General features: G+C 45.8%; 1 long non-coding RNA gene across 1 annotated transcript; it reads left to right on the top strand.

Annotated features, from left to right (window-relative positions):
• The first annotated feature begins 3 nt into the window (after positions 1-3).
• On the top strand, positions 4-4749 carry LOC307202875. Its single transcript, XR_013833041.1, has 2 exons — positions 4-3034; positions 3098-4749. It is a non-coding gene; the product is annotated as an uncharacterized lncRNA (long non-coding RNA).
• Positions 4750-12448: the final 7699 nt, after the last annotated feature.

Below are 12448 nucleotides of genomic sequence, written 5' to 3' on the forward strand. Positions count from 1 at the left end.
AGACATGCTCCCTCCCCTCCATATACAGAAGCTGACCAGAGCACCAGTTTAATCTGGTGATGGGACAGAGTCCTTCAGCATACCTGGGGACAGAAGGTTAGCTAGCTTTAGAGAGTATGGCACAAGTTACATTACATGGACAGCTCCGTTTTTCAGCAGGTGAAGCTGGAAGTGAGGAGGGAGTGAGGAGACTCCAAAAAATGTCTAGAGAGGGCTGCCATTGCTTCCCTTCACCCTCCAAAGATAGCTGCCTCACACTGCCTAATGGGAGGAATGGCTCTGAGGTGCAAAGTTATGGGAAAGTATTGGAGGTAAGGAAGAGAAGCTTGTGTAGGATCCAGGGAGGTCAGGTAACCACTGTAGTATTTTATTATTGTTGCTATTATTAATTTAGAAGCTTATATCTTTCCTGCAGTTCTTTATATTCTCAGCTGTCAGCTTCCCCTGGAAGATTCTAGGGCTGACTGGAGGAACTATAAATAATAAGCCCAAGGGAAGATGTTGATGAGGGCCTTAGTCATTGTTTAAGTGCTTATGAACACATTTCAGACTGGAACACCTGGAAAAACAGTTGGAAGGAAAGTATTTTTGCTCAAGCATGAATGTCATCAAACATTTCAGGTTAGACAAAGGTATCTGCTTGTATTTTTCCTCAGCGGATCTCCAAAACAAAGAGCTGGCTTCGCTCTGCAGAAATGTCTAATATAATCATTCAAGCAGAAATATTTTGCTTATAAAACAAATAATAAAGGTGGAAAAGCCATTCTATTAGTTTTAGTTTTTAGTTGCCCTGTCAGTTTTCAGATACATGAACATTTTACATTGTGCATTCAGGGTCAAAATCAGAGTCTTCTTTAGTCTTCTTCAGGCATTCATAATCTGTACACCATGATAAGCATCCTTGTGGAGAACCTCTATGTGGGAAGAGCCTCCATGAATCCAGGAGTCTTGCCACTTCACACAACTTATGGAGGGTGAGAAGGACACTTGTCCCTTTGGCCTCCCCTCACAGGAATACGATACACAGATTACGAATGCCTGAAGAGGGCTTTTGATGCAACTCACTACAGCTGAAGAGGAATATAACAGAAAACAGAGGCATTGTCTCCCAGTGTTTAGATATTGGCTGCTCCAGGCTGGAAAGAATATCAAGAAAACCCATTCTATGGCCTCCTTCCACTGCCCTCTTTATTGGGGGATAGTGCTATGCAAGATGTACTTGCAGAGTATCCTGTCTAGCTTGGGGGCTAGGAGGGACACAAAGGCAGCATCTGTGGCACAGTCCTCTCTTAAGCAGTCTGTTTTTTTCTTTATTGCCCTTATCTCCAGTTTGGCTTGCAGAGTGCCAGAAACAGAGCAGGGTTTCTAGCAGTCCACCCCTTCTTAACTTTGACAATAGTGCAGAATCGTAACTAACAGTGGCAGAAGAGTGGGTAGGAGGTCCCCTATTGGTGATCATTCCTGAACAGTTTTGTTCGTTTGGTGTATTTATATGTGGTCTCTCCATAACCCAGTGGCTAACATTTGAATGATTTAACAAACACACTACCAGCCAGCAGGTAGCTGAACAGTAGAAAGATCCAGTTCAGACTGTAGTGAAGCCATAGCACTATCCATCGTGCTTTAGGGGGTGGGGTGGGGAGAAACCACATCGCGATGGGATTGTGTTTGAGTCTGGCAGTCAGGGCTGCAGCTGCGATACTTTATGGGCAGACAGAGCTGCCCTATTCTAAGCCCAACCCATGGAAAAGTACAACTTATGAATTGTAGCCATGTGCATGAACTGAAGAAGCAGTAGGATTCCTAAGTATTCATTAAAGCCCTTGAAAATACACATGTGGGACAGCTCATATCACCAGTACTATGTTCATGCCACTTTCATGAACTATTATTTCATCTTTATTTATTATTGATGTAACCATTAGGTGGCCACTGGGGAAAGGATCTGGAACGTGATATTCTGCACAGTAGCTACAATTTCCCTGCAGTGTATTATAGAAATATGCACCCCCCCGAACAAAAACCTTCCAAACCCCAATGTGCACCTGCACACCCACACCCACACCACCCCATTTGACCTCCTCCTGATTCTTAAGGCAGTATTAAAGAGTGGAGTCTCTTTGTGTTGCGGTTGTGGGATCTCAACTCTTGAGGTTTTTAAGAAGACCAACATTAAATGTATGCTTTCTGCAAATGCAATAACCAACTCCATGTGCCATTGTAGGGCTATGGGATTCTAGGAGTGGGAAGAGACAAATGAAGACATCACTGAGCTTTTAATTAAAACGATTGGACTGTGAAGCTATATATTTTGATAAGACTTTTTTAAAAAAGCAGCTTAATTTGGCTACTGGATATGAGCTGCTGTTTTACATACTATCTTGTCTGTGTGAGCTGCTCCTGTGAGACCTTGGGTACTGCATTAATTCTCAACATTTGCATACCAAGGCTCCAACCCCCGTTCTCTCTTTTGCTCTAACTGGGAACATTAAAACGAGAGATTGATCGGCGTCATTATGCTAGCTTCAAAATGAAATTTCCAAAGCTGCTATAGAACTCCAGTCGCTACCGTCTGTCCCTGGAAAAGATAGGTGCATAATTAAGTTGGGGCTTTTCTTGTTTTTGTTTTGCATTTTTAATTGCCTTGAAGAACTTGTCAACAGATGTATCAGTTAGGTGAGTCATGGCACATAGAATATATTTGCATAAGCCTTTGGTTAAGAGACGGGGGCTCAAATACGTGCGCTTACAAATATAGGAAGCTCAGCATCCTGTTCCTATAAGAGCCCCAGATACCCATGAGAAATGCAAAGCAGAAGATGAGTGCAATAGCCCTCTCCTGATGCTTGGTCCCCAGCAGCATACTGCCTCTGATACTGGAGGTAAGATACAGCTATCATGACTGTTGATAGCCTTACTCTCCATGAATGTGATTAATTCTCTTTTAAATTCATCCAAGTGGGTGTAAATAGCTACATCTTGTGGTAGCCAATCCCATAACTAAACCATGTGCTGTGAGAGGAACCAGGTGCTAGTTCCTTAGAATCATAGAGTTGGAAGAGACCACAAGGGCCATCAAGTCCAACCCCCTGCCAAGTTCCTTTCGTCTCTCCTGGTCCTCCCTCCCTTCACCTTCCTTACATGACCCCGTGTTCTAGTTTTATGAGACAGGAAGAAAATGTGACAGACGGATTATTGGCATGTTTGCTTCTGAAGGTGCAAATCATTTCTTGAGGGAAGAAGGTCAAGGAAGGAAATGAAGGGGCCTGAAGTCAACCCATGCACCTCCCTCAATCAGGGAGTTGACATAGCTTCACAGAAAGACTACCTTTTAGGAGACATGCAGGGAGGCCTGATCCAGTAAGGACATCAGCAAATATTCCTGAACTACCTTGGCTTCACCACTTAACTTTATTTTGGTGTACATATTCACTGTATGGGGTAACAAGTGGAACATTGTCAGATGAAGATAATGAAAAACAGTGGAGAGCTATTTCCTGTCTGTAGGGCTCACAATTCAAGGACAAGGAACCCAATCCAGTATCTTTACTTGTGATGTAGCTTCCTTGTGAGTTTTGTAATACTTTTTAGAACCCAACAGCATAGAATTATATCAGCTGAGGGGTAAGCACATCCAGTATTTGAAAAGTACACGGAGAGGTTTACTGCCAGTCTACTTGAAACACTACGACCCAACTAGAGATTTCTGGTGGTGCAGCTAAAGCACACGTGTATTATTTGCAAGGGTCCAACAACCACAGAGCTGGGCCACAGAGAGGATGCAGGCAATTGCCAGGGAGAGCACAGTGCTGAGATTGGGTGCAAATTCAAGCACAAAGGCACAAGGTTTACCCAGTTGTGGCCCTTATGCCAAATGATGTGAGCACATAGGAGAACAGGTATGGTGTCTTTAACAACATTAACTGCAAGTTGGTTTGAAGATTGCCAGAGCACTTGAGTCTGCTACAGGAAGACTGTCAATGAATGGATGCTTCATTTCACCCTGTTGGATAAGCACAGCATCTGCAGTACCCTGGTACTGGCCAGACTGAGCACTTCTTTCCACATTAACCAGCTGCCTTGTCCATTATTGATGGCGATGAGAATTGTAATTAACATTGTGGTGTGACTTTCTGTTAGATCTTCTCCAGCCAGGTCACCTCAAAATGCTGGTTTCACTTGTATTTATTTCTGCTTTGTAATGTAATGCCTTGCTGTTCAGTGTCCTGTACATGAAGTTCATTTACCATCTGTAAAAGTGCATTGTGCAGATTCAATGCCAAAAAGGCCACTTTAGTCAGATTTACCAAGTCCAGCCAACTCACCTTTATAAGGGCAACAAGGTGCTATGTCTTTGCCTTGTTGGATCTGCATTTTTGAAGATCTGTCTGGGATGTGTCAGGATAAAGCTAATTTCAAAATTCTGGGGGCACATGCTGTCAGATTCAAAAGCTTGTTCCATCACAGTGTGAAGAATTAGATGTAAATAGCACATAATCCTTAGCACTTGTGTAATAAAATCTCAAAGGAAGGGGACGACGACAAATAAATTAAAATGCCATAGCCAGGCTCAGAGGAAAGATCATGTGGACCAACTCTATGGATTAATGATATCTTTATTGTACAAAAACAAATATTTGCTGTTGTCGTATTCACTGTTCAAAGTACAAAATAAAAGCATGAGACTTGGTGTCTAATTTTACTGCACAAACAACAACATTCAACCACGAATAAATAATACAAAAGTTGGATCAATGAGTTGTTCTTTTTATTTGGATGCCCTCCCAGCTCTGCCCACAGTGCATCAGTCATACTTTAGAAAAACTGTTTTCATGAGTGGCTGAACAGTTATCTGCATCAGCCAGTTATATGATCCAAGATCACTGCAGTGATAATGCAACACATTGAAAAAATGAAGCCCCTCGCATTTACCCACATTTGAAGATTGGAATTAATCCGGATCAAGGCATTCTGAGCCTAAAACATTGTAGGTGTCAAGGCATCTAAGAGTGTGGGTTGCCAACCTGTTTGGGCCCATGGGAGCATTTGAAAACCAACAAGACTGCCATAAGCATCACACATACACACACAACACAACACAACACAACACAACACAACTTATTTTATTGGCTACAGCAGAATGCTTCTTTCAAAATTAATTTCAGTGGTGGGGAAGGGGGAAGAAATTGGACCAAACATGTACCCACAGGCACATAACTAGTGACACCCACGTAAGAAGGTTGCCAAACCACAAAGAACAATATTCCTGGCAGGCTTCCCCCACCCCCTTCACATCTATAAACAGCAGAGAAGTTGATGTTGGAATCTGGCAATTACTGTAGTTCTCTTCTGTATTTTCGGACCAGATGGAGCTGCCTCATTGTAAGCTATTTGTCATGTTATATACTGATGTCTCCTGATGAACCTGCCAAAGAGTGAGAAGCAGATCTAAAGATAAACGATCATAGATGCATGCTTCAGAACTGTACCTGGCTCTGGGGATATAGGCACTCTGTAGACCACGGTTAACCAACATGGTGCCCTTCAGACCCCATTATTGGACCTCATCAGTCCCAGTCAGAAAGGCCAATGGTTAGAGATGGTTAGCCCAACAATATTTGGAGAGCACCACATTGCTTATGCCTGTAGACACTATAAGTAGCTAAACACCAATGTAGACATAGCAGACAGGCCTTTCTCAACAATTCTGAATCGGCACTTAAGTCCAGATACTATCACTGACAGACAACACTCTCTTGGGGAGACGGCCTTACCAATGTATCTACCAGACGTGGTAGGGACGCAGGTGGTGCTGTGGTCTAAACCACTGAGACTCTTGGGCTTGCCGATCGGAAGGTCAGTGGTTCAAATCCATGCAATGGGGTGAGCTCCTATTGCTCTGTCGCAGCTCCTGCCAACCTAGCAGTTCAGAAGCACACCAGTGCAAGTAGATAAATAGGTACCGCTCCAGGCGGGAAGGTAAACGGCGCTTCTGTGTGCTCTGGCTTCCGTCACAGTGTTCCATTGCACCAGAAGTGGTTTAGTTATGCTGGCCACATGACCCAGAAAGCTGTCTGTCCCTTGGCCTGAAAGCGAGATGAGCGCTGCAACCCCATAGTCGCCTTTGACTGGACTTGACCTTCCAGGGGTCCTTTACCTTTAACTTTTTACCTAGTGCTTTATATTCTTTACATAGTTAAATATTCAATTGGTAACTTGGACTTCAGAGAAATAATTGTAGAGCCTGGTAATTCTAGACAGTAATTTCATTTTTTCAAGGTAGGCATGACAGACAATTTAGGCGTTGTATATCTGTTCCAGCCTGGGTTCAGTGAGTCACCCTAGTTCACCCTGATGGGTCATCTTTGCAGAGAGTGGGACAAGGGGAGCGCGACCTTGCTCCTGCTTCCCAATCTCTCTGCAGCTTGTGATACTATGGACCACAACATCCTCCTGAACCTACCCTGTGGAACTGGGGGCACTGTATTTCAGTGGTTCTGGTTCTACCAATGGGACCTAGTTCAGGATGTAACAGTAGGAGAGTGTTTCTCATTTCCCTCATGGTTGAACTATGGGGTGCTGTTATGTAACCACGTAACAGTAGGACACTAGTCTATCCCCAGTGCTATTCATATCTACATGAAGCCATTGGGAGTAGTCATTAGGAGTTTGGGGGCAAGGTGCCATCAGGTGCTGGTGGCACTCAGCCCTATTTTTCCATAACATCTGAATGAAGCAAGACTGTGCCTGGATGCAGCAGTGGGATGGATGAGGGAAAATAAGCTGAGTTTGAATTCTAGCAAGACAGACGCAAGTGGTTCCCATGTCTGAGAAATTTGTCAACTGCCTGCCGTAATGCAGTTTGGGGCCATTTTTGGATTCAGCTCTATCACTGGAGGCCCAGGTAGCCTCAGACTCCTCATGGAATTATCCAGGGTACTATCTGCTTTACCACTTTGCCTTTTTTAGACCTGCTTTGCCTGCTTACTGGATCTTGAACTGGGATTAGTGGTTGTCAGGGGCTCAGGAGCAGAGGCACAGGGGAGAGAGGAAATGGAGAGCGAAGGGGAAGAATCTGAGGGCAGTATAGGGGAGTATGAGAGTGGCCCGAGAGATTCCATGAGCTTCTCCAGCGAATCAGAAGATTCCCAGAGGGGGGCGCCGACGGCCAGGGCAAGGGGGGTCCCAGGGGGGACACACCAGAAGCAAGGGGCCAGCGGGGACTCCCAAAGCAGCAGCGAGAGATCAGGACCAGCTCCTCCACCAGAGCGTAGTGGGGGGGAAGAGTCCCATGTGTCAGGACCAGCTTCTCCTTCAGCAGGGAGAGAAGATGAGTCAGGGCTGGCCACGCCTCCATCGCAGAGTGAGGGAACGGAGGGGAGGTCAGGTCCAGCTAGCCTCTCCGAAGGGGGAAGCAGTGACAGGAGCAGTGTAACGGTCAGGAGGAAGGTTGCCGGCTGGGCGCGCGCGCCAAGTTCGAATGTACAGGTGCGCGGCACAGCAGGAAACCCGGATTGGGAACCAGGTCCTAAAGCCCGCCGGAGGGAGGGGGAAGACTCAGGGGACTCAGCGTCAGAAGAGTCCAGAAAGGGCAAGACCCCAGCGGACAGGCGGACCCAGAGGAGGAAAGAGCAAAGGAAGAGGTGGAGCAAGGCTAGAGTCTTAAACTGGTGTCTGGGGGGTGGAGATTCAGACGGAGCTTCAGCGGTCTAGACTCCAAGACGTAGAGCAGCACGCCGCGGCTTTGAAATCGAAACTGATCTTCAATAAAGACTTTTGTATATAACAAGAACTGGCGTTGGTCCTTTGTGAGCTGGGACCTCGGGCAGCTCTGACAGTGGTGTTTAATTCAATTTTGTTCTTTGCTTACTCCTGACTTTATATTTTCCTCATTTGAATTCAGACAGCATGTATTTGTCTTTATCTTTTCCGAGTCTCCCTGCCCCTTAAGATTGGCCACACCGGGGACTTGAAAAGCAAAGGGAGGCGGAAGGTTCCTTTCCAAGTCTCAAGGATTTAAAAGGCAAGAGGGAAAAGATTTGCAAAAGCTTTTGTGAGTTGCTCTCCTTCCCTTTTGAGTCCTTCCTCGCTCCGATCTTAAAAGGAGGGACTGGAGACTCACAAAGGCTTTTGCAAACCCCACCCCACTTCCCTTTTAGGTAAAGGTAAAGGGACCCCTGACCATTAGGTCCAGTCGCGGATGACTCTGGGGTTGCGGCGCTCATCTCACTTTATTGGCCGAGGGAGCCAGCGTACAGCTTCTGGGTCATGTGGCCAGCATGACTAAGCTGCTTCTGGCAAACCAGAGCAGCACACGGAAACGCCGTTTACCTTCCCGCTGGAGCGGTACCTATTTATTTACTTGCACTTTGACGTGCTTTCAAACTGCTAGGTTGGCAGGAGCAGGGACCGAGCAACAGGAGCTCACCCCGTCACGGGGATTCGAACTGCCAACCTTCTGATCGGCAAGTTCTAGGCTCTGTGGTTTAACCCACAGCACCACTCGTGTCCCTTTTAAGAGCAGAGCAAAAGGGATTGTGACAGGAGGGCAATCCCACCCACCTGCCAAATTTCGTCTGCAAGGCAGATCCTGATAAGGAACTGGCCCATGGAACCAAAAAAGGTTCTCCACCCATGACTTTGTGTATATGCAGGAATGTGTAGTTTGCTCAGTGTATCCACTGCCCTTTAGCTATTGCCTCTTGGGATTCAAGGAAATGTGGAAGGGGAGATGGAGAAATGGAGATGGAGAGGGCAGTTACTATCTCCATAGAAACAAGTTAGCTTCAGTAACAGAAAATTCACAGCACTCCGTCTCCCTTGGAAATGTCAATTGAAAACTCCTTACCCAAGCAGCTGTCTTGTTATTTCTTTGTATTGTTTCTTGGATCAATATCTATAAATATAGAAGCAAAGCCATGTAAACAGAGACATTATTAAAAAGAGTAGATGAAAAAACTCCATCAGTTAATGAGGAGCCATACCTTCATTTTTACATGTGTATTCTCTTCACAGCTGGTGCCTGGCTTAATGCTGTACAAGATTATTTTCTGCTGTGCTTTACCACCTCAGATAAGAGACAATGCAGGGTTGAACGAAAGGAATGGGTTCTTCCTGTCTTCAATAGAATATGGCCTTTCAAGGCAGTTTTAACACCAATCAGTTTGTTCATGATTAGAGGGTGCTGGAAGATATCAAAAAGCTGTTTCTGTATAACAGACAGCCTCGCACTTTCAAGGCCGGGGGCGGGGAGACAATGCATTGATGGAATAAAGGGTCGTGATAGGAAGAGAGCTAGTAAATGAGGTTTCATTGTGTTCCATCTCCAGGAGGATCCAGTCAAGAGGGTAAAGGCTATTATGAGAAAACAAGCCCCCTAGTGGTGAAAAGCTGCTGAGGCAAGGGATTGTGGGAGTTGTAGTACAGCAACGTCTGGAGGGCACCATGATGTGTACTCCTGCCCCTTTCTAAATGGTTGAGTGCTGGTTCAAAACTCCCACTACGACAAAAAAGCATTTGCTACTAAGAGACAGATGCACACATAGGTGTGCGCTTCCTGTCTACAACTACATTCACCAATCCAAAACTGAAAAAAATATTTATTGCATTTAAAACCCACCCCTATCCTGCCCTGAGAACGTTTCCCCAAGACACCCCCTGAATGGCTCTGCTTTGCTGGAATGTGTCCTTGAGGCTGGATGCTTCCTTGCTTGCCTGAATGGAGAAAGTGTGTGTGTGTGTGTGTGTGTGTGTGTGTGTGTGTGTGTCTGTCCAGAAACTAGCCTATGGCAAAAACCACATTTCTGGTCATGTTCACTTTGGTCTTTAACTTCACCCACCAGTGGCATGTGGTCCTCCAAGCGTTGCCCAGAAACGCAGCCCTTGGGGGTGAAAAATGCTCCCCACCCTTGCCACAATTTATAGCCCCCCCCAAAGCCTCTACATGGGGAAGATGGGTAGTCTGTGTCACTGCACTGACAGCCACTTGAAGAGCAGTAGTTGCAGGTACATACAAGACAACAGTGCAAGTCTACCACTGTAAACAGGACATTGTTTCCAGCTTTCTAGCAATGACGTATGATATGGGTTTTGTCCACATGTCTTTCACAATTTTCCAGGAGATCCTGTGCTACTAGAATTGGGCCCAGAGGAATAAACTCATGTCACTCACCAAATGGGCTTGGTATCTTCAGCAGGGCATGTTAACACCTGCTTGACCAATAACTTAGCCATCCCCAGAATCTGCTTGCTGTACACCTGAGCACATCGTGTTGGGGTAGTTGATATCAGAAGGTGCTTAAGCCTTTGATGCTGTTTTAGTCCGGGGAGCTTTAGAAAAGATTTCAGGGGGTGAACCCATATAAGAAGACTTATACACCCCTTAATTGGACAGGCTCTGCTGAAAGCATCCCTGGAGCCACTTGTGGCACTGAGGGGGATATCTTTGGAGGTGAATTTTGGAGAGCCCATCTCTATAGATCTGGAACAAGGAGTCACTGCAGCTGGAAGCCAGCCTACATGACAACATCCATCAGCAGAGAGACTAAAAAAATATCTACCGTAAGAACATAGGAAGGTGCTTTCAATATTCTGTTGGGAGCCACCCAGGGTGCCTGGGGAAACCCAGCCAGGTGGGCGGGGAATAAATAATAAATTATTACAATTACTATTATTATTCATTGGTCCATCAGCCTGATGTTGTCATTGCCTGACAGCACCTCTCCAAAATTTCAGGCAGAAGTCTTTGCTCTGCCCGTACCTGGAGAGGCCAGGGACTGAACGTGCATGCAAAGCCTGTGCTCTACAACTGAGCCACAGCCCTAACTACTAAGCAGGGTGAGAAGAAGCAATTCCTGGTGGGCACTGCTGCAGACCGGTCTGTTGAATGGTCTCTTTAAATCTGAAGGTTCATTATTGTTCCACAAGATGTGTATCTCTTTAAGGTCCAGAGCAAATAACGTGACTTAGTTTTACAGCTGTGAAGCAGTATAGCAGGTGCTGTTAAGTTATGTTAATTAAGCTGTTGGGTATAGTATATAAAGAGCAGCACCTAGCTCTCTCAGTACCCTGGTGGGTGGGTCATACTTACTGATATATTGTAAAAGGAGTTTTTGTTTTTGTTATTAAAACCTAGCAAAAGTTATTTTTGCGTTCCTTGTAATGTGTGGTCTCCCCAGCACGCCTTCTGCAGCGCAACTAATGTCCAAATAGCCGAAACAGTCAAGGTAGCAAAGAGGACTTTATATGTCAACGTTATTTAGTTATTTTTATCATTTCAACTTCTTACTGCCATTCAGTCTTTTTTTTTAAAGCTTAGAATAAATTCACATCCACAATAATAGGCCAGGTTCTAAAATAGATCCATCTCAAGGGTCAAAAGCCAGGGGGGAGAGGTGTTCACTCACAGTACTTCTGTTCAGGGGGAAATGCCTGTTTTGAGGGCCAAATGAACTATGCTCAACACATTGTGTACAGCTCAAGTTTTCCTTTAGGCACAGTACTGGTGCATGGAGCTTTATGATCGTTATCAGAATCGCAGCAGGTAAGGAAGGTTTATTCCCCCGCCCCAAAATATATCTCCTCTCTCCTTTGATAACCACAGGGATTTTTTTACTAAGTCTTGCAGCTGTATGCATGATGGGGGAGATTTTCCTCTTGATTGTGGCTAGGGAGCGAAGGGATAAACCTCTACTTTCCCTCCAGCACACCTGCAATTATAGAAAAACTGGAAATGTAGCTGTAGGTGACACATTAAGCCTGGCACAGTTTGGCCCTTAGTGGCGCTAGCAACCAGAACACATGGAGGATCAGGGACAGGACTTTGAAGAGCATCCACCCTGTTATGTAGGACTGCATGGGAGGGGGCCATGAACAAGGTGTGCCAAACTACTCTTGAGGGCAATTTTTTTTTTTGGGGGGGGGCATTCTGAACTTTATTGGAAAATGACACGGTGTTTAAAAACAGGGTCTTTGCTTCATAAATAGTCCATTCATAAATGGGAACGTTGTGCCAGAGGTGGAGGGGCAGCCCCCACCATAAAAGGGGTCTCCTTTCCCTTGGACAAGGCGGATGGAGGGTGCCGCATTGGACAGCCATGTGCCCCCATCCTGCCCTCCCTGCGGAATCTGGCCCCTCAGGCCTCCTTGGGGCCCCGGCTGGCTGGATTCTCCCCCTTCCTCCCCCCCTTTGGCTCTGGGGAGCTTGGACCCCTGGTCAACCGTGGCTTTCTCTCCCTTTGCCTCTTTGGTATTCTTGGCCGCTGCAGGCACCTTGGCCTCTGCCTGGGGGGCCCTTGAGGGCAAATTATGAATGATCTTCCCATAAGTAACTTGGTTACAGTTGCCTGCAAAGTCTTCTTCTTCTTCTTCTTCTTCTTCTTCTTCTTCTTCTTCTTCTGCAGGCTCAGTTGTTTTCATTCGAGTCATTAATAAAGACACGGACCACCCG

The sequence above is a fragment of the Podarcis cretensis genome, assembly GCF_951804945.1.
Source record: "Podarcis cretensis genome assembly, chromosome: 1".
NCBI classification, from domain to species: domain Eukaryota; kingdom Metazoa; phylum Chordata; class Lepidosauria; order Squamata; family Lacertidae; genus Podarcis; species Podarcis cretensis.